Genomic DNA, 24,148 nt, shown 5'->3' on the forward strand with positions numbered 1-24,148 from the left:
TTATTCTACTCGTATCTGGGTCATCGTTCTATTAGAACGGTTTGATTTTATTATTTTGTTTTCGTTATGCTGTTGACAAGTTTCTTCTTAGCCGTGCGCGTGTTAAAATTTTTATTTCGACTATTGGTACCTTCTTTATTATCACGGTTTAGTTTATAATTTGAAGTGTCATTTTTTCTACCGTAGTACTTGTCCCCTCTATTATTATCGTACCTTTATTTCTATTTCTAAAAATTACATCGTCGTTTCATTTATAACCGTTAGACCTTTCAAAATTATAGCCACCTTTGTACTCCCTATCTCTTGTATGTCCCCCGCTATGCTTAGGTTTATTTTCATTTTTATCATTTATTCTCTAACGTTCGTCGTAATAAGGATACAAATTTGGATCGTCATCCGATTTTCGTGAATTATAATATTTATGTCGATTAGTGTTTTCATTATAGCTTAAATACTTTAATTCCGGTTGTAAACCGACCAGTAATTTGGTAAACTCTAAAGCGGTTTTACTTGTGCTGTTCTAACTCTGTTTATAATCGGATCAAAACGATTTGAAATAAGAACAACTAACTCCTCCTCTCCTACAGACGGTTGCAGAAATTTTCCCGTGTTATAATTTAAATGAAAGTACAGACTTAAACTCGTATGATTTCCTGATTTAAATTTCCCAAAGTGTAACTTACTTCTGACCTCATTCTGTTTATCTACCGACCAAAATTTCTCTTTAAAACTATCACAGAAATCCTGTAACTCCCTATATGAGACTCTACGAACGAAAACCGCAATCTTGTTTCTGAATCGGTTGAAAAAATGCTACATAATATTGAACATATCTGACTCCAATCTTTAATATTTCTAGCCTTTAATTCATTTAAAAATTCAATCGGGTTCCTCAAGTCTAAGCGTGTCTTTATAGGTTTTACAAAATAGCTATTATTACGTTTCAGATACTATTTCGTCTAATATTAGTTTCTACGATTTTCCCCCGCTAGTTTATTTTTTACATCGGTGATTTCATTAGAAAATTTTTCATTAACTTTTATTTGTTTGTTCTGTAATCGCTTTAATTTTGTTTCATTAACGCTACCTTTTCCTGTGTCACAATTAACCGGTCTTTGATATCATTTTGTTTTTCACTTAAATCCCTAACGCATCCCACAATTTTATTATCTAAGTGACCCGTTTCGGACTGACAAATTGCTCTGTTTAAATCTTTCTCGGTCACCTTTTCTCAAAATTTTGAATTTGTTTCGTTACTTCATCCCTAATCTCACTCTTAGCGTTATCTATTATTTCTAAATTTTCCTTCCTAATCGTTTCAATTTCCTCGGCTACATGTTCTTTAAACTCCTTTCCCGTAAGTAATATTTTATTCTCAGATCTATTTATATTTTGAACATTCTCTTTTCCCTGATCGTCTAATATATTATTCGATTCTTTTAATTCTTTTGCATTTTGATCAAATTTATTGTTTAATTCTTGCGCGCGCCTCTTATTCGATTCCTCTAACTTGCTCCCTTACTCGTTCACTTCTTTCTTGTATTTCCTCATCGTTTCTGCAAACATAAGTCTCAACGCCCGATAGTTATCCGGACCGTTGATTGACATATTTGAAAATAACGCCGATACTATAGATACATTAGTAACGAATTTTATTAATAAACTTACACTTAAATAAACATAAACAAATGATTAAAATATTACATAAAAATAAACCGCTAAAACAATGATAGTCTTATGCTACCCTCTTGTGAAAAAATTCCTTTTATAAAAATTCCCACCGCTTAAAGGGCTACTTAGATTGACAAAAACAATTTTTACTGTTTATTGTTATTCATTTGGAATCGGTATGCGTTTCATATTTACCGACATCTTTTGTCAGAAAGATTGGACAAGTAAAAGTGACATATTTATGACCGCAAATTCTTTCTTTTTTGCTTGTGCCGTATAACATAACTTATTTATTGTTTTAACAATAAATTATTTATTGTAACTTATTTTATTGTTATATAACATAATTTATTGCGTTTCAATACATCTGTATGTTGCTAGTAAGATAGGCTATTTTTGTAAATAAATAAATCCGTAACCCTCGTAGCAATTATATACACAAGTCACACACAAGCACATTTCTGAGAAAAAAACGATCAGATTCTTTCTAGTCGTAATAAAACCTTTTACATCGTAAAAACGTGGTTCAAATTGTTAAATAAAACTGATTCCTTTGTGAATATAAAAAAACCCGACTTAGATGCCATATAAAATGATTTTGTAACGGAGTTTTAAAAACTGACCCTGCATATAACCAGTTCCAAGGCTACATGATCTGAAAAGGTTAAGAAAACTTGGAAATGTTTATAATGAAATATTAGATATCACAAAATAAATTATACGACCGAAAATTGAACCTAATAAATTAAATAAATACTTAACAAATGTAGGATAAAATTGTGGGAATGCGATACTAAAAAACACAAATAACTTATATCCGCCTTCTTTCGTTAACCCAACCCTCTATTAATAGCCTGATTCTTTACCCGACCCATATTACTGAAATATTAAATGGATTAAAAAAAAATAATAAAAAAATATAACTCGTCGCCTGGAACCGATTGGTTCCTCCAGGTATCGTCACCTGGAATTTTTCGTTACCGGGAGTGTCATAAGGCAGCGACCCGGGAACCGCGGCCTCTTCATATGTGCGCTGCGAGATATTTTAAAACCTTCACATTTAATTGAACCGAGACATGTATAATTATTAATTTAATGTTAATAAAGTAAAATAATTAAGGCGCACGAGATTTTTTTTATTTTTATCTCTTACATACGAGTAACCGTACTTTAGGGTGGGGCGCCTTGAAAAATTTTAATTGATAAACGACGCCGCGACTTGAAAAATTTTGGGAAGCACTGTAGTAGGCTATTAATTTATAAACTGTGAATTGTGAGCCTCTATCGCTCTGCGAGCCGGGTTTGAACCGAATGAACTAAATTACATTTACGTTAAATAAAATCGACTACTATTAAATAGATTAAAAATTCTGTTCGATAAAAATTTTTATAAAATAATAATGGTCTTTCCACGGGGTAAGGCCGAGGCTAGACCGATCACCATCAATTTGTAATACACGGGGTGCCCCTGGGGTGCTGTTATAGGAGGTGAAATGGATTGTACTTATAATGTTTCTACAAACAATCGACTGATTTTCAGAATTTGTACTTGTTAGTAGTTAAAGGCTTAACTTTTGCTTTTATCAGGTATACTCTCGATCTAACAAATAACGGTTATTCGGAAATATTATATCTTAACAACCGATCTTCCGATTTTCAAAATTCTAACGCGGGGTTACTTTAACCATCCTAAGCAATTTTATGAGCCATTTAACAAAATATTGGTATATTATTAGCCGCTCGTTTTAATATTCAATTTTTCACCATCTCCTATCTGAAAAATTCCATTATCTTTGTTTTATTCTAATTATTTTCAAAGCAAATTTCTCTTAACAATAAACCCATATCGTTCAGAATTTCTTTAAACTCATTTTTTTGCACCAAAACCCAATATCACAAGCAAACCTTAATATTTGAGTTTCGAGCAACGGTTAATTTTAGTTATCTTGGATACACTAGTTTTAATGGTGCTCTATAGCTTAGTTAGTGGCAGTGCATCCATCAGGCTTTTGTTATTAATTATAGGCTTGTTTGTTTAATGAAGGTAAAATTTTCACATTTTATCTCCTACTTACTGTAATGTTATTTTAAAAATGCAGCAATAAGTTTAGTTAAAATTTTTATAAATGTTTTATTCAGACCGATAAATAATACATTATATCACTCTCATCCAAATTTGGTATATTACTGCACAGGTAAAAAAGATTCCTCCAGCATTTTCGCAGAAGGATCAAGAAAAGTCATGCAAAGTCCTCAAAACAAAGCAATTTTATAGTATCTAAACAAAGGAGGAAGTGCTGCTATAAGTTTATATCTTTTCTTAAAAGTAATAAAATAAATAAAGCCAGTACATAATATAATAATTTTAAAGGGTTAACTAAAAAATATTTATAATATATAAAATAAAGAATACATAAAATTCAAGTTTATTAAAGAAGTTTTAATTTAAAAACTTTTCAAGTGAGTGATATAGTTTTTTTAACAGAGGATTTTAAAATTTAATTTTAAATAAACCACTTTCCGGACTGAAGATTTACGTTTTGTACAAGAAAATATTTCTGTGATGGTTTAGCAGTTGTACATTTGTTCATTTTTAATAATAAATGATTACTTAGTTTTTGTTTTTTTTTTTTTTTTAGCAAAAGTAGCATATATTCAAACCAATAGAAAAGAAAAAAGTTATAATTTTTTTAAATGTCAGTCTACATTATTCATATTTACAAATGCTAAACAACAATCTAAAAGTCAGTTTCTGTGTCCTAAACAGTCTGATGTTTTATATGAGTTCCTAAATTCGCTCCCATAATTTTATTTTAAATAACATATACATTAACATAAAAATATTGTACGATTATAAATTTAGCATTTTAAGTAATTATAAAGATTATGTGTTTATAATTGATAGTTTTATTAATTAAATGTTTTATAAACAGTTAAGTGTGGTATTAGTCTTGATATCCTCTTACATACTCTTCCATGAAGATTCGTACATTTGTAATTACATATTGAGAGACAAGATTCACACATTGAATTTTGGTATTCCAGGTCGGATAATAACAGACTGAACATAATCGACCGTAAATTGGAATTAACTGTATGTTTTTTAATAAATTTCACAGCTTCATAATTGTATTACATGTACCTGTAATTATAAAACTAATCTCTTATATAATAATATTTTATAAGGTAATTTATCTATTGTCTAATACTATTTTAAACATGATTATGGATTCAGGAAATATATATTTACGTTTGACATTAAATGGAAACGTATTGTATAAAATCATCTATAACTACAATACTAACTATTGCCGACAGTTTTGGTCTGGAAACTGATATATATTCACTAGGACGGTTAAGAAACTTAAAATAATATTGGAGATATGATATATAACCGATAACCTATCTTCTGAGTTTGACATAAGCCGCTTTATCCTGACCAAGAATTTATTTCTAATCGATCCAAGTTTCAACATTCCAGCCGAAACTGGTATTTTAATTTTTGTTCAGTCCTTTCTTAATCTCAGAGAGCAGTTATCAGAATCCAGTAATACAAGAACAAGAATAGTTTACATACCGGCTGAAAACCTCTTACCTGTTAGTAACCATCTTAACATGAACACATTTTCTTAAGAAAATCACATTTATGAACACCATTTTTTTAAAAATTCTTTCAAAATGAATGTGGAAGCTTAGTGAGAAATAAAAACGGCTTTAAACTTTTAATAATGAGTTACAAATTAATATTATTTTATGAAACATGTTCCGATCAGGTGAACAGTGAAATAAGATACTTTTTATCAAATCAGTTACAAAAACTGTATTCATTTTGAGTTCACTTCATGCTATTAGAATACAACGTTTGGGATTATTCCAAGAATTTAATGTTATGAAACTTTGAACCGTTAAGGTTTACAAAAGAAAAAGTGTTTATTAAAAAAGATCGAATAATGTAAGATTTACAAAACGATAATAAAAACTTAACTTTTAGTACTGCTGTTTTAAAACAAAAAAAACCTTTTATTAATGCACCTATGTTTTATTTCTGTTTCAGGAAGCTTACCGACAGTGAAAAATGCTCAGAGTAATGCATTAACAGTACAGGAAAATACTTTGTAAGAGATAAGTCAGAATAATGAGTAAATTACAAATTATTTCTGAAATAATTTATTCTTCTAGACAGCACTTTTAGAGGACAAAATTTACAAGAAAGGTAAGTGCAATATTTACAAACTGGTAACTGAAGATTTTTATTTAATACGTATGTTGAGATTAGTAGAGTAATCAAAATAATTTAATGGTATTAACCGTGTTAAGTGGAAAGAGTATCTAAAAGAAATATCTGATGTGGACACCACTTGACAACCTTCTACACCTATTAAATTACAAATATTTTTATATATTTACATTTAAATAAAAACCCTAATATTTTCCATCTAATATTTACTTTCATCATTTACCAAAAATTAATTATAATAGTATAAGTTTCATACACTTCCTAATTTATACATCAATTTTAATAATATATATAATCATGAATTTTAGCGATGTTTGAAATAGTTATTTTTGGAATAATTGCAAGAACTATTCTTTTTCTATCTATATACAGGATTATCATAAAAGAATGGTGCGGTCTTGAACATGATTTAAATTAAATCAGAATTACTTACAATTTATGTTTTTTATTTTTCACATTTGTTGTCAGACATTTTTTTACATAATTAATAAATTCAATATGTGCGCCCTTAGTCGCTCGACAAATGTTCAAACGATACTCAACTTCTCTCTAAACATTAGTTAACATTTCTTCGTTAATGGTTGTCATTGCTTCATTAATCTTGTTTTTTAAGCGGTTTAGGTCGCGAATTTTTTGCATATAAACAACGCTTCTGATGTACACCCACAAGAAAAAATCGTAAGGTGTCAGGACTCCTTGGAGGCCAAAGTACGGGTCCTTGCCGGCCTATCCATCGATCTCCAAATTTAATGATTGTGGTTTTTTTTTTTATTTGTATTTCAAGTAACCTCATTACAGCTTTTTTGTAATATATATATATATTTTTTTTTTAATTATAAATAATCTAATACGGTATAATTTGATGATGGGAAGATCGACTAGGAAACAAAATGATTTACTAAGAAATTTGATTTTTTCCTCTATATAAATACTGCATAATTTTTATAGAAAAACGTCATTTGACAAAGGGGTTCAAATCCGACTCAAATTTTATTACTCTATATTTAAAAGTATTTTGCGATTGTACTCTAAATATCAATGGCGTATTTGACATAAAAATCAGTCAAGAGGAAATTTGGGGAAGTTATGCGACCGTTTACTAGTTTTGTTTTTACTCAGAAAAAAAATTACAAAAATATATAAATAAAATATAATTTTTTATATGAATAGAATAAATGGACTGTGAGTTTCTTATTCTGTAGTCTTCAATTAGCCGATATTTCTAATTCTGATGCACGGCTTACAGACCCAATTTAATTTAAAATATTTATTATTTTATTTAAATGTAATATTTATTCGTTTACTTAATTCACCGATTCTAACTAAAGCGCGCGCGCATACCGTATTTAATTCGCGCAGGTGTGGGGGTACTAGTGGCAACAATCGGCACTAACTAATGTAATATCACAACTTGCACAGAACAAATTTCGCTTATACCGTCGGCAGATTGTTGCAGCTGTGAGGCTTAACGCACCAGGTACTAAATTAACCGGGCGATCGAGTTCAAGACCCGGCCAGTCCGAATTATTTTTTTACACTAAAAATATTACTCATTTATTTAATTTTACCGCTCACCTGTGACGTCACGATATATAGAGGATTTTTTTGTGGTGGAGGTGCGATTTTGCAAATATTTTAATTTTTAAGAAAAATACGACTTTAATTAGGCGAAATCTCGAGATACTGAGGGTGCTCTTGCTCTACAGCCTCGCCTACTTGAGGTTTTAAGTTAAGTTAAAAATTTAACTCATCAATGCCCCCATATATAGAAGTAATCTGACCATGTTTGGTCAAAATCGGTCCGGTTAGAGATTTAAGACGATTTAGAGGCCAACACCGAACTCGCACACTCGTACATACCAACATTAGCATTCGGAAAATTTCCATCCGGTTTTTTGGATTCCGTAGATGCGAAAACGTCAAGATCCGGCGAAAACCGCATATGCCCAAATCGGACAGATTACCATACTTTTCCTTCTAGAGCTACAGCTCTACTATAGCGCTATCTAGACGGGAAAGTAAAATAACCGCTCAAGATTTTCCTGGATAGATCATAGGAAATCATGATATATGCATAACCGTAATAAATTCATGAAAATGAGCGTCACAAAATATTTAATTAAATAAAAAACAAAAAATTAAAATCTGTTAAAAATGATATTAATACTAAAAAAACAGAACCGCAGGCGATTTAGTACAATTTATTAACACAGCATCGCATTGTATTTTTACTATATATAACAGTATAACCTATCGGTTATGTGGTAAATGTTCTGTTGAATCGCTTAAAACGTAAAGCTCTTGGAAATTACTTCTTTACTCCAGATTTTTTAAATGTACCACAAACGTATGGAGAATTAGCTGATGATTCATCCGATAAAAATTACAACTTCATCCAACAGGACTATAGAATAATTTTCTGAATAATCATTAATTATTACAGCCTTTATTTATTATACAAGTAATTGCGCTTTTCGATCTTTTAAAAATAACGGTTGAGCTTCAGAAACAGAATGAATGATTTTTAGGGTAATTAATTTTTAAAACTTTCATAATCATCACGAATCGTTACTACAAGAGGTTATCTCTAAATTGAAAGACAGTTTCGTTGTAAAAAAATTTATTCTTAAAAGTTTATAAATATTTTTTTATTTCTCTTGAACTGCATACCTTATAATACTTCTCTATATAATCGCAACATGAATTAAGACAATTATCGTAGCTATACAACACCGGCTTCAATATACCTCGTCGTATTCTACACGACAATGCAGCGAGTACATTATTAGCGTGTCCACAAAAGACACAGGTTCGCCTACCTTAAGGAGAGAAGTTTCCCAGCGGTCTTTACTTTAGAGATATCCCTCGTAAGTTACATCCACGTGTGGATGTCTGTTGCATATGGAAAAATTACTTACTTACATAAGTAATTTTTCCATATTACTTACTTACTGTACATTCGTGTCTATCCTGAAAGGGTAGATTCTGAAGTTTTTCTTGGTGTACTTCGATATGTGCACCGTTTGTTGTCCTGCAAATGTCCAGACGGTAATCCGGTTCTTCCCACGTACTCGTCAGGATGTCGAGTGTAATGTATGCTACCGTCGCACTGCAACAACCCTCTCCTGTAGATAGCTGATGTCGCGGATTTTCTCCGAATGATTTTTACATGCCCTCCTGAAAAGAGATCTAATAGGGTTTAGACTCCTTGGTGCCGTGCCATCAGCCCTCCTCTTCCACAACGCCTGTTTCGAAAAATGCAGCACGGACACGGTTGCTGTAATACCGCAGAGCGCCATCTAGCTGATAGAAAATTAATCCGTTTTACTTCCTTGTTGGAAGTAAAGGAAGTAAAAAGTATTTGAGCTAAATTTCAACTTTTAGTGGTTAATGGGGGGGTCACATAAATTCGGCATTAAGCAGGTAATGAAAAAAAATTACAAAATATAAAATTATAAATAAATATTTATTTTTATTGTTTTAGCTTTGAATAAGGGTATCAAAGATTAAATACCACGGAAAACTAAATGAACTGTTCCGGCATTTGCCCTCTTGTATCAAGGGAAACCGTGGCAAAACCTTGATAAGAACAGCCTAACAATATTTATGTCTACGATACATTATCAGATTACAGGCTTATAACATAGTAAAAACGTTTTATACATTACGATAATATTACAATTTTAATTATAACAAATCTTTATGATTTATAAATTTCTTCCACATCTGATATCCATCCTTTTTCCCTGCAAAAAGAAATACAAATTATATAATAACAACAATCTACAATCTCGTAACAATAAAATATATCGAAAGGTTTTCACCTGTTACACCCGTCTTCAGGAGAATATAGAAAGAATGGAGTGAAAAAACACATTATGTGTCACGGTGGTTCATTACAACAAGCACGAGTATATTACGCGTACTTCGATTCTAACGATCAATTATGAATACATTTTTGATAAAATATTAAAAAAGACTTATATAATATAAGGAAAATTACAAAGAATGTAGTCGATATATGTATTAACAGAATAAAAGTTCTAAAAGCACTTTGAACGATGAATTCAAAGATAGAAATTTACAATTACGTAATCTATTCTGATCGGTTTCAGTTAAAAATCTAAACAGTATTTTGATCCTGTGTACTGATATTTGTCATATATATGTATTTCTGGGTTTTGCAACAAAAAAACACATCGGTTATTTTCCAGTTATTAATAAATCAAAAAATTATTGTGCTTTAATGAGCAAATATCGTTTACTGTGCTTAATTTACAAAATGTATGAACAGAATTGTGCCTTTTATACGATTGCAGCACTGAATGCATAAATTCTTTACACACAAACATTTCCTGAGTGGCAGGAGAATAATCGTAGCCGATGGAAACTTTTAATGACTGAGCTGGCATTTGTTCTTGGGAAAGGCAACATGGAGCAAGAGCTAGAAATATCAACAGTCTTAACAAGGAAGTAAAAGACGCACTGAAAGGATGCGGTACTGAAACTCCGACAGCAGTAATCCAACCATGTTCCAAGTTACCATCACAGTGCTGTCAAGATTGCAAGAGAAATGAAGGTAGTAAAACACGATTCTGTTGTGTAATGTGCAAGAAACTTGTTTGTAATATGTACAAAGAAGAAACTGTTATTGTGAAGCGCATGTTATGCAAAAATGTTCCTGAATGAACAGTTCAAAAATGATATTTCTTATTTTGAGGCAAAGCACTAGTTTACTGCAATGACAGCCAAAACGTATACATTTTTAATTTTACAGGTGTCCATTATTGAATTTTACTTGTGAATGATATAAAATTTATTGTACTTTGTTTCTACGTTCAGTTTTTAATACTTTTAATTATTTGAAAAACTGTATTTCAAAACTAAATAAAGCTATTCATTGAAAATAACAGAATCTAAAAACAAATATTATACTAAATCACAAAGTAGTACTGGGGTAGTCAAAATACTCTGCTTGGTAAAATAAAGGTGTCGAAAAGCTTGGCAATGGGAGGGTTAATTTAGACCGGGTCTAAGCCACGCCATCAGGCAGGTGAAAATAAATTATGGTACGTCATCCAACAAAAAATCTTCTATTTGAAAAGTTATATTTTACAAGCCAGAAATAAATACTAGTTAATTTGAGATACAATACATTATACTTGTTCTTTTGTGCATATTTATCGTTTCAATTTATTTGAAGTTTGAAGAGATTCTTTAGGAATCTTGAAAACTACATATTCATAATTATTATATAAACATTTAGTCGTACATAGCTGCACGATTTCAATTAAGATAAAGATGAAAAAGAACTTTAAATCTAACAAGAATTTCCACTAAAACTGATGGCAATCTTGGACATCTCTTCGTAATGCCGGGCAGAAAAAAAGATTTGCACTAATAAGAATAATGTTTTTAGTGTACAACTATTTTACATAAAACATGAAGAGACTACTTACTTATTTTTAACAGATCACCAAGATCGAGAAGGGTTTCAAAGAAAGCTTTCTCTTTTGCAATACTATTAACAGATTTTACTGAAAAATAAAACGTTTTTTTCCCTACTAAATGTAAGTAATATTGTACTTACTTATGATCGTAGGACGGTGCACTTGTCTTGTACGAGAACATATAAAATATTAAATAATTTAACTGTAATCTGGTGAAAATTTCATTCTCATCGTTTCAAATTCCTCTGTAAAGTTAATGAACAACAAAAGCTGAAATCATGGCAAACACAGCTGTAAATAAAAAAAAAAGAAAAGTATATTAAACCCCTTAGCATAAGAGCGACAAAAGTTAATAATTTTTTATCAGAATAAATTATATCTTAATATTGTGAAATTTAATAATAGATATCGTTCACCTTAACTCATTATTTATTTTGTGATGATTATTTAAACATTACAAAAAAAAAATTGTACATTTGGTTTAAATAAACAGAGAATTATATTTACTCTTCCTCATAAAAAAAAAAATTGCTCTCTTCACCATTATGTATTGTTAAAAAATATTACCATGAATTACACTATAGAAAAATGGTTTTAATACTGTTGTTTTTTGTGCAATTCAAATAATTTCTTTCCTAGCATTCAATGAAAGTGTTACAAACTTGATTTTACATCAAATTTACTTCTATAAATCATTTTAATACATACACCCCTCTCTTCTAGTGGTTATATAAAATAAACAATCAAAAAATTCAAATAAAATTAAAAAAAAAACAATTATGTTCAATTTTAACAAAAATATTATTTATTTGAAGTCTGCACAACTAAAACAAATAATCGACAACCTGCTGATTTCCACCATTCTAAAAAAAAAATTATTCCAATTATATGCATTTAATAAGGTCAATAGTACTGTTTGTGGGATTTCATATCTGCAAACCAAAATTAAATCGAAGGCTAGAGTATTTAGTAACGCAAATTTAAAAAAAACCTGATTAATGAATTATACAGCCTAAAGTATCATATTACCTTACCTAATATCTGTTTTTCTTTAGTTTTCTTCTGAATCATCCTCAGGAACAACCCTTTTCATTCCCCAGCAGTAATCGGCAAGCATCTTTAGACACCATTTTCCCTGAAAGTATGTTTCCATCTCTGACACATCCTAAGAAAAGTGTTCATTGTGCTTCTCAGTTATGTTACTAAAGTTAAGTGGAAAGAATTTCAAACATGAATGTAAGATATGTAATTTTTGTTTAGACATATTTCTTCTATTTGAAGTCGTCGCTTTCTTGATTAAAATTATTTCATCTTAATTTTATTTTTTGTAAAATCTTCTTTTTTGTAACGGTTATGTCCTTATGTTTGTCCCAATATTTTTTCATATCATTGTTTTTTTGGTCTTTATTATCCCATTTTTTCTTTGTTTTCTGTACCTCGCCTTACATTTAGACACAACTATATTGTGGTAAGAATCAGTGTCTATTCCTGGATGTAATTTACATTCCATAATTTAATTTGGAAATCTCTGCTAATAATTATAATAGTCTAGGAGATGGATTTTACAAATATATATAAAACTTCTTTTATAAATTTCAAAAAGAAAACCTCTTGACTGCCAGTTTATACACACAGGGTGGTGTTGGGAGTCTTACACATATCACCAGTGGCAGCGACCCAATGGCCCCATACTACCTCCATGCGTAGGCTATCCCTATCGTGCCCACCATGCATGCTTTGGCAGAACACATTATCCACGATAATGTAGCCTCTGTTCACAGTGGAACTTCTTCCTCTCTACATCTATTCACTTGTGGAGCAACCGGTCTAGTAGGGGTCCGGGGGTTCTACCTACACCACAATAAGAGGAAGAGGTCGCTGTCTACATCCAATGTCAGCAACACTATAGATCAGGTCATTGTCGGCCCCAAGCCGATGGGTTGGAGAGTTCTGCACACCTTTACAGTAGTGACGACCCCAAGGGAGCCCCCAACCACCTCCTTGTACAGGCAGTCCCCTCAACATCCGTCACATGGAGGCTATCCCTTGTGCAATAATTGCTGTGCCATCTTGGTTTTGAGGATACCCTCTACCAAGGCAGCCATTTTTCACAATGATAGTTCGCCGGTCAATGTCGTCTTCAGCAGATTATCTTCGTTAAGCCTACCAACAGCAACGAAGCACCAGGATGTCTTGGTATCACCAATTTATACTTAGTTAAAAATTCTGAAGGTGTAGTTCTTTAAGTCTTTAATCTAGCTCATACTATCTTGACTATTTTTCCTTCTCTTTATTATAGAATTAATACATAAACAAACTTCTGTCGATCGGATAATGTTTTATTTCCCTCCATAGGTGAAATCTGGTTTATTTAATTCTATTGGTAAGCTGTATTCAAATTCACTCATGTTCAAATCAAATCACAGTGGTAGTTCAATGTACATTTGAATGAATTTTTGCATTTTATTGTACGATCAAATGAAAATTATTCTTTCGATCCATTTTTTTCTAAACATCAACTCCAAGGGGGTGTTTGATGCCTGCACGGTAATGAGACGGTTAGATAGAGTCTGAAGCTAAGCTGAGAACAAGTCTGGTTCTAGCAGAGAATACCAGGTCTTAGGTATTGCTTGGTGAAGGGATGGAGATGAATGAGTGGTGTAGCGTTGTCGTGGTAGTAGATTCCACTAAGGGAAAAGACTGCAAAGCGTAAGTGTTATCGAGCATCGCTTAAGATTAACATAGTGACAAACCGTGACTTGGCAATCAATGCGGTTGATAATGCAGTGGGTAAATAAATGCCTTCTCAGAAGGTTGCCAAGTATGTCGCAAGGAGAGCTGATCAGAGGTACTCTTTCTGGCTGGTGGCAGATAGAGCTGCTAAGCAAACAGCTACAGGTGGAGACAAGGGTAGTGTTCAACAAATGGATATGTTCCCAACCCAAAATAGGACTCTAGTGGTTAGAGCAGAGAAACATTCTTATGCGGTTTATCTTTATTAATTCCATTAAAACATTTTCCTATAATTTTTCTGTCTCCTTGAATAATTTCATCGATCTACGATTCTGCAATTATAACTGAAACTTTGATCGATCATCCATCTCCCCCATGTTAATTATCAAATCAATTTATTTTGAAACTTTCAGCCAATTTTAACTGTAAATATTTTTATTAAAATTTTGGCCACTTTTGAACTGTTAAATTCCTTTGTAAAAATTTGCACGATTAATTACTGTATTACTTAATAAGGTGGTAATAAATTTCAGGTGTTTTTCAACCCTTTAAAACATTAATCTTATCACCAAATTTTTTATTCAAAAATGCTTTTTTCAAGAAGACTTATATGATAGTTATATAAACAAGAGTATTTATTATTCACAGTTTTAACCGTTTACACAGATGCTCCAAACCAATGATTTTATGATTTTGAAAGTAATACAGATCTATTTTCTGTTTTCTCTTTGAAATTGTACTGATCGAGGACCAGACCCACTTTTGAAGCATTAGTCAGTCCCCACCCAGTGAGAGGTCGCCACCTACGCAAAACGGTCATACTGACATTATCGGCCACATAATTGCAATTAGTTGCTCAGTGCAATTTCATACACTGAAATAATCTTACACTCCACAATATATGTGTGTGTGTGTGTGTGTAGACTACTTAACATACTCCTGAAAGTAATTTCTTACATATAAAGACCGAAAATACCTTTTTAGAGAATTGTACATAATATACTGAAAACTACTATGACAAACACATAATATACAAAAATAAAACAATAAAATTTTTACCAATACAACACATAAGCCCCAACCTGAGTACTCACCTACATAATACATGCAAACATGATTAATAAAATACACAAAATACATGCATAAATACCAAAGATGCAATATCATGTATATACATAAAAATCAATACACTTAATACATACAGAAACTAATCTCGGCCGACTACATATATACAATACTATGAATAATAATGAAATACACAACAATAAAACACAAACCCCAACCAAAAAAGAGCACTACATCAACTACGACCCATGCAAGGTACTCCTACTCGCCGTCCTGTGCCTCTTCCACACACAATAACCTCAACAATGGCAGTTTTACCCCGCCTCGCTACCTCCAAGGCAAGCATCTTAGGAACTACATTCCCGACCCTTAACTCCCCAAACTCATCCACTACTGGGTGTGCGACACCCTAGCATAACATGTTCTGAGTAGTGAATGACCCCACAATACTGGCATAGGGGAAAGCCCTCTTGCCACTTCATCCCAGTTAAACAGTGGCACTGTACCTTCCAGAGCTACTTGGGATTGCAGTGAAGCTACTTGAACTTCACTGCAATCCCTACTCAGGTGCCCCTCCCATGCACAGTTATAACACTGCTTACGGTGGTCGACCAACACGAAAGCAGAGCTCCTCCGATGATCTAGGAGACCCTACGGCAGATCTATCAGATTTTAACTCTGCGTTTGTCCAGCAAAGCCCCGCAACGGCCACTGCATAAGAACGACCTTCTGCTCTGACCACTACTCCTACTTTGGGTTGGCACCATATCCACTCATTGAACACTACCCTTGTCTCCACCCATGGCTGTTTGCTTAGCAGCACTATCCGCCATCAGCCGGAAAGAGTACCTCCGATTGGCCCTCCTTGCGACATACTCCATAACCTTCCGAAGTCACTTACCCGTCGCATTACTATTGCCAAGTCAAGCTTTGTCACCTCGTTAATCTTAAGCAATGCTCAATAACACTGAAGCTTTTCGGAGTCTTCCCTCTTAGTGCAATCTACTACCATGATGAAACTACGTCGCTCATTCATTTCCATCCCATCACCAAGCAATAACTCAGGACTGGTATTCTCTGCTAGAACCAGATTTGCTCTCAGCTTACCTTCATATTCTAACTGTCTAAGTACCTTCAGGTACCAAACACCACCTTAGAGTACTCGCTACTATTTCCATTAACATCCAACACATGGACCGCATCACTCCCCAGAGCACTGGTGGTATCGGGTTCACTCATGCGAGTAAACCACTCCTCCTACCAGAATCTCTTGCACAGGACAACTACTTCCTCCTCGTTGACTCTCTCGATACTGACACTCTTCTGGAGCTTCAGGACAATGTCTTGAATCTTCTCTTAGTTTTGGTGTTCTCTTTTACAAGCAGGGTCACTTTCCTGACTTCTATCAACCACCCTGACTGCCTTCAACACCTCAGTGTCAGATCCATACCCCATAAAATCTACCATCTTCTTCCCCAGGCGCTGACTCCTGAATTCCAATTGGACCATCCTCCTTAGCAGGTGCCTCATGCTCATGCATGGCCTAAAGCCGTTATCCTGTAACATTTTACAGCAAAATATCCATTGGTCACATGCGAACAGTCATGGTCATGTTGATGAACCGGCCAATATATTCCACCTACCTCAACTAAGAAGACATCTATTTAGATATACTTTTAACTAAAGATGTTTGTCTCTACGTACTGAAAGATTCTTTATTATAATACATTATATTTCTAACTTTTATTTATAATATTTATACAAAGTGTGATGTCAATAACAAAAAATATTAATGTTTTGGGTGCTTCTTAAGTTTTCTTTGTGTACACCATTCTTTTTTTTCTCATGCGATCATTGTTCTGCAGTCATATATTGCACTTCACCATCAGTAGCATATTTTATCAAATTACAAAAGAATTCTTTGATTAGTATAAATAAACTTCATAGAGAAATACTGAATTGATTGTATAAAATATTATAATCCAGTTAATGAAAATTCTGAAAAAAAAAAGAAAAATTTCTTAGTGTATTATGAATTTTTTATAAATAAATTACAGTAATAAACAATCTATGTAGAACTCAAAGTTCATTATTAATTATTATTATTATTATTATTATTATTAATCATGCATTTCATTATTATTACTTCATGTATTTTGGGAAAGAGCAAAATACAAAATTAATTTTTGTCGTTGCCAGGGGAATCCAACAACCTAGTAGATTTTCCAAGATGGAGGAGTTTACTACATAGTGGTTATGTCTGAAAGGAGGTAGTGTTTGTCATATTATCTGCTCATACTGACTGCTTTAGTTTGAATTAATATGATTATCTATTAAATTATAAAATGATTAAAAAAAATTAATTAAAAGATTGTTTCCTATGAATATAAATTATCTAATCATTTTGAGTTTTACTCTAGTATTTTTACTACTCGGTCTGGTGATCAAAATTCATCATTCTCTGAGGGTTTTCGTTTTTCAAAATGTATCTTGTTACTGTGTCGTACTGTTTTTAACAGTTTTACAGATTGAAAAATTATTGTTTTATCAGCAGCTTTACAAGCTGTTGAATAACTATCAGGCCTTTGTGTCTACTGTGGATAAGTTGACTCTGTTGAACATACTGTCTTTAACTGCCACCACTGGGAGCAATCGGAAGAGCTTTTTCTCCCCCTACGGAAAAAAAACTGTTGAATAAGGTTTTCAACAAATATCTGCATTGCATCTTATGATTTTTTTAAAAAATTGACCGAGTTTTAATATCCTGGAGAAAGAATTTATATCTGTTTAAATCACTTGATTATCTTGTACTTAGTTTATTTAATTGTTTTTTGTCTGTAGAGAAATATCATTTAATAATCATAACATTTTATAAAGATTGTACTAACCATCATACTCGTGCTATTATTAGTAAAGTTAGTTTCATTTAAGTAAATAATCACTTTGTCGGCCACCATGGCGCGAATGGTAGTGTCTTGGTCTTTCATTTGGAGGTCTATGGTTCGAATCCCGGTCAGGCATGACATTTTCACACGCTACTTGTTATTCATCTCATCCTCTGAAACAATAATTAATGGTGGTCCTGGAGGTTAAAAAACAAAAATAGAGTAAATAATCGCTTAGAGAATCAGTAATACATAAAGTTCTTCTAGAATTATCACTTAATACAGATTCTGTTTTAATCTAAATGAAAACAAAAAAAGTTTACAATGGAAACTGAAGTTTAAAGTAAAATGAAAACGTAAAAAGTTAAAAAAATATTGCAAATAGTAAAAGCTGGTGTTTTGTTATTTTAATTGCAAAATTGTTTCAAATAAAACCAGTTTATTTAACTAAGTTTGAAGATCAGCACGATTAGTTTTAATAAATATTAAAATATCGATGTTAAATATTTTAACATTTACTATTACAGATATCTCACACTTATTCTAATCTATTTTCAACCGTATTTTTCAGCAGCTATAAAGACAGAATTCATCCACTGGATGATATCAAGCTACAAATCTAGTGAACGGTTAGGCTTAAATAGATGGGGGTTTTTTTTAAATAAATTAAAATTTTTTCAATGTTTATAATTTACTGTTTTTGTTAGGATTCAATTAATGGTGGGTATTTATAGGGAAACTCAGCCTGAGTCTAATAAAAAACAAATATTAAATGGCTAAAATATAACTGGATTTAGATCATCATGAGATATAGTATAATAAAATTTAATTTAACAGTATTATTTTTCCAATAAACTAGATGGAAAAAACACAAACAAAACTGGATTATTCAACTTTAATTCTCTTTTCAAGTAACAAATTTGGAACACAGTACTTACTTAATCTGTTCATATTTGAAATAATTTTTTGCATAGCTGCCTTTCTCCAATTACCCCTCTACGTCTGTTGCTTGTCTTTCTGTTTTGCTTGAATTATGTAGCTAACTTCCCACATTACATTTTTTTAAGATGTCACAACCGCTTTAGTTTTTCATTACAAATTCTATCCATCATTCTACGTGTACCAAAACATTTCCTCATAATTTATAATTTTTTATTCTTTACCTTGTTACTTTTTCCTGTATGCTGTTCTGATATTCTATAGCTGGAGTTTCTGATTTTAATGTTTTGTCTCTTAGCGCAATTTATGTCTGTAAAAAGAATCAAGTAAACCCTATGAGAAATTTCAAACTTAGTAAACGGGTGGTTATTTTTTTAACTAGAGATCTCCTAAAAAAGAGAAGAACTTTCTACTTGTACATTTAGTATTCTTCCCCAAACTTATTTGTAGGAATATTGAATCGGTGCACTTATTAAAATAAACCGAGTAACTTAGTGAAAAGAGATATTAAAAACAGATTTGAAAAAAGGAGAACTAAAATTTTCTTCTCACAATCTGTTGCGCCTAAAATGGCCAGAGAGAAAAACTGTTGTGATGCTTTTTTCTCTGCATAAAAATCCCTTGTGCAAAATCATTAAAACTATTAAAAAAAATTAAATTTAAAACTAGTACACTTGATTCACCTTGCGACACATAAAATGTTCCACATAATAAAAATCTTCACAAGTCTATTATTAACAAATAAGGGTATGTTAATAGGCTAGTTGACTGTTTTTGAGAAACCGGTTTATATTATGCCTCACAGTCTATTTTATTAAAATATAAATGTTATAATACATAAATGATCATTTACACTACGTATTTTGCATTTTTATAAAGTAATTAAAATTTTCCACCAAAACTCTTCAAACTGTCATTGCCTCTCCTAAGACACCACACTTTATAAAACAATCAGATGTTTAGTGAAGTCTTTAAGATGTTTCAAAAATTACCAACTCTAAAATGAATTCAAAGTTTTAAAAGTACTGTGTAGTGCCTCAGTGTGAAAGTACTACCATTAAAACTCCAATCAAATTGTTTATTTAACTGTATATGTTAATTTATTTAGTAAGATCCAAATTGTGAACAAAATCCTTCATCTTTGGGCGGCTATAGATTCTAATCTTCAAAGACCGGTGAAGAAAGTGTATTAACTTTTTCTATATGCTAGGTGGATGAAATTTTATCGTCTAGTAACACAGATTGAAGTTTTAAAATAGGAGTATCCTGCCCATGAATCACAGGTCTTAATAATGTCAATGGTAGATTAATGAACTGAATAGCATCTTTTTTTAACTACAGATATTTTGCAAACAAAAAATAGAAATTATTTTGTTTTTCACACTATACCATTCGAATACCAATCAGCATAGGTGAATGAATCCCTTTGTATTACTGTACTTTGTATTAAATTTTCTGCACAAGATATACAGAAGAGATGCAAAGCCCGTGGTTTTTTATTTTTTTATTTTGTAAGTTCATTTTAAAATATGCCAATCAAATTTTGCTACACCTCATTACTTTGATTACACCTCACTACACCTCAACCACTTATACTGTCTGGTATAAGTTTGTTACACCGTCCAAAGTATTTGCTCAGCCTTCTGTTCAGATTAGCAATTTTTAATGTCATGCAAAGAAAATTCATGTAACAGAATGCAAACCAAGACAGATTACTTATAAGAGGGGATCCAGCGAGTTTGCTAAATAACAGTTAACTTACCATGTTAGCAGTGCTGTTGGTGGAAAGCAGCCCATCTTTAATAGCCTACCGAGGTGGTCTAGTGGTTAACTCATCATCGCAAATCAGCTGATTTTGAAGTTAAGAGTTCTAAGGTTCAAATCCTAGTAAAGGATTTGAACCTAGACTTTTATACAGATTTGAATACTAGATTGTGGATACCGGTGTTCTTTAGCGGTCGGGTCTCAATTAACCACACATCTCAGGAACGGTCGACCTGATGCTGTACAAGACTACACTTCATTCACACTCATACATATCATCCTCATTCATCCCCTGAAGTAATACCTTACGGTGATTCCGAAAGCTAAACAAAAAAAGAGAGAGCCCATCTTTAGTATGACATAAAATAAAACTTGTACTAGACTATGGCAAATGCAGATTTAAGATGCTTACATAATTAATATAATGTTCTATAGTGAATACAGCAACTCTTTTACTACTAAAAGTAGGGTAACAACAAATACATCTAAAATATAGTATTGTGGAAAATCTTTACAAATAATTATTGAAAAAATTCAATTTAAAACTAGCGCCATCGATTCATCTTCAGACATATAAAATGTTCCATATAGTAAAAATCTTCACAAGTTTGTGTTATTTATAATAAATAAGACTAATTAATTATACTTGTTTATTTTTACTAAAACTGTTTAAACTCAAATGCAGTAGTCTGTGAAATGTTTTACCATTTACGATGTCAAAAATTAAAATTGTCTTACAAAAAGAAACCCCTTCAGTTATTTTGTAAAATACATCTGATCATGAGGTTTTATATTGTTTTTCTATAATCTAATTAAATTTAAAATTATACTCACTCATGTCATCTAGATGTTGATTGTGTTAATCTTAATCTGATCATCATTTTGACTTTTGAAATTAGTTTTTTCATCTTATTTTTTGTTATACATTCATCACATGTACAATTTTCTAAGCGTTACTTTAGTATGTTGTTCCAGCATTAAGTAGTTGAAATATCGCAATTTTCTGTAGCTGAAACAAACTTGAAACAATCTGGAGAAATATTAGTATAAAAATAATAAAGTAGATTAACAAGTTATTAATATTTTAATTCTTTTGGAATCCATTTTTCCTTTTTTATTCTTCATCACACCATTTTTTTCAATATCGATTAGTTAAAATATGACATAATCTATACCTGAAACAAATATTCTGAAACAAAATTAGTAAAAATATCAAGGCGGTTGATAAAAATACAGTTTGGTGTACTTGAAATATACATACATAATAAATAAAACAGTACTTCAGAAAATTCCGATCAGGTTAACATGGCTTAACAACATGTACTTAATCTAATCTTAAATAAATAAAAAAACAATATTAAAATAATACCCCGCTTTATAATCGGGCCTACTGTGGACGGGGTATGGAACGCGACTTAACATAATTAATTCTAACTTAAAATATATAATGAACCTGTAAAAAAACACAACACATATAACATAATTAAAAAACAATTACAACCTACTGAGGGGCCTACTGGGGAAACGCGATTTTTCCTTAATTCTAACATGCAAATTTAGTCTAACATGCACATGTTTGTAAAACAAAACAAGAATATATAATTACCTGAAAAAGAAACTTAATTCTACTGGAAAAGGAGCACCAGTTACGAAGTAAGTAGTCCTCCCTTTAATCGTTATTATAAAACTAAATAGTTAAGCCACATTAACGCTGTTCACTCTTAACCTATGTAAGTAATCGTTGTCGTACCTGCAACAAAAGATAAAATAAATGATGTTAATATTATATATGTACCGTTAGTAACAAAAATTTAGTTATTCAGTAGCATTAAGAAAAAACATACTATCTAATCTATAGCTATTCTATAGCGATGTTATAGTTCAATTTTATTATTTAAAAGAGTGGAAAAGAGCGACCTAAAAGAGCTTGTATATCTATCTATTTATTTATCGATTTAAGAAAACAAGACCGTTTATCCAAAATACTTAAATAAAAGGAACATTGTTAATCGTTATAATAGAATTAATAGTTATACTGTAACTTAATGGTTCAAGAAACTAATTTTAATAAAAAGAAATAAAATAGTATTCTTTATCACGTCATTTTATCTTTATTATTTTGAATCGAACAGAATAGAATTTCTGTGTTTTAATATTTAATTATGTTTATTAATAACTTTTTATTCATTTTTTGATTAATAAAAAATTAAAAAGAAAATTTTTCATTACTAAACGATTAATTAATTAATTTGGTTCTTTATATTCGGAGAACTATTATTACTTTTAATAATAGCGATAAACGTAGAGTATTTTTACAATTAAAAAAATGTAACAAATTAATAAATGTTAAAAAAATTTATTAAAAAGTAAAAATATTTATTTATTTATATTATTAATTTAATAATACATTTACAATTATCAGTGGCAGCTTGTAACTAAAATTAGGTGGGGGTGCTGCTCCAGAAAATTTTTTTCTGGGCCTTTTCAAGGTAGGGTTAAAGTTTTCTGTAAAATAAAAAAACAGAAAAAAAACAATGAATCATAGAATAGCTGGAAGCAGGATAATAACTTAATTCTACATTTTATCGCATTCAAGAATATGATTTGTGCGCTTAAAAACCATAATCAGTTGAACATTAAGCTTAGGATTATATATTGTACAAGTATAAAGAAGGAATTAAAGAAAAAGGGACATTATATTAAATGTTATTAATAATATCAAGTGGAAATAGGGGATGCTGCAGTTCCACAGTGCCTATACGCAAGCCACCACTGATGTATATTATAATACATTAATATTAACCTTTTTGTTTTGCTTAAAAAAGTATTTTCAATACGTAAATTAATCTTTTTAAAAACTTGTACACATCACATTCATTAGTATTCGTTGGATTACATAAGAATGAAAAAATCTATCGATTATACTAACAGTAACAACACCACACCTGTTATCTAAACTGTACATTATAATGCTTAAATATTTAGAATGATTGTTAAATAGATAACATAAGATTTTTTTTTAATTCCATATTAAAAATATTTACATAATGTAAAAAAATTTATAAAACTTATTTAAATATTATAGTTCAATTTTATAAGAAAAAGAAAAATCATAAAAATTTACCTGATGTGGCAAATATTGATCGATATGATGATAATCATGACTTTCAGTACTAATAAAGTTCATGTTACGTATAAAATATTTAAAGGGTAGATACATAAAGGGTAAGTCAGTTTTATTGAATTAAATCTCTGTAGAAATTGAAATATTTTTATTCTTTTACTTAATTTATTTATACATTTGTTATAATAATTTGAGAATAAGATACAAAGATATAAAATATAATTATTTTAAAAATGATAAAACTTCTCTTACAAAAAAAAAAATTATGGTTAACTGACAT

General features: G+C 31.0%; 1 protein-coding gene and 1 long non-coding RNA gene across 9 annotated transcripts in view; one reads left to right on the forward strand and one right to left on the reverse strand.

Annotated features, from left to right (window-relative positions):
* Positions 1-24,148, forward strand: part of LOC142325382 (uncharacterized) — a 157,207-nt gene that overhangs the window by 51,636 nt on the left and 81,423 nt on the right. For all 8 annotated transcript variants that reach the window (XM_075367089.1, XM_075367085.1, XM_075367083.1 and 5 more), the window contains one exon: positions 5,726-5,884. The gene's annotated coding sequence lies outside the window, so the exon portion shown is untranslated. The remainder of the gene's footprint in view (positions 1-5,725; positions 5,885-24,148) is intronic.
* On the reverse strand, positions 9,399-13,700 carry LOC142325383 (uncharacterized). Its single transcript, XR_012756524.1, has 3 exons — positions 12,393-13,700; positions 11,499-11,649; positions 9,399-9,654 (listed from the first exon to the last, which is right to left on the reverse strand). It is a non-coding gene; the product is annotated as an uncharacterized LOC142325383 (long non-coding RNA).

This window comes from Lycorma delicatula, chromosome 5, assembly GCF_047948215.1.
Source record: "Lycorma delicatula isolate Av1 chromosome 5, ASM4794821v1, whole genome shotgun sequence".
Lineage (NCBI taxonomy): Eukaryota > Metazoa > Arthropoda > Insecta > Hemiptera > Fulgoridae > Lycorma > Lycorma delicatula.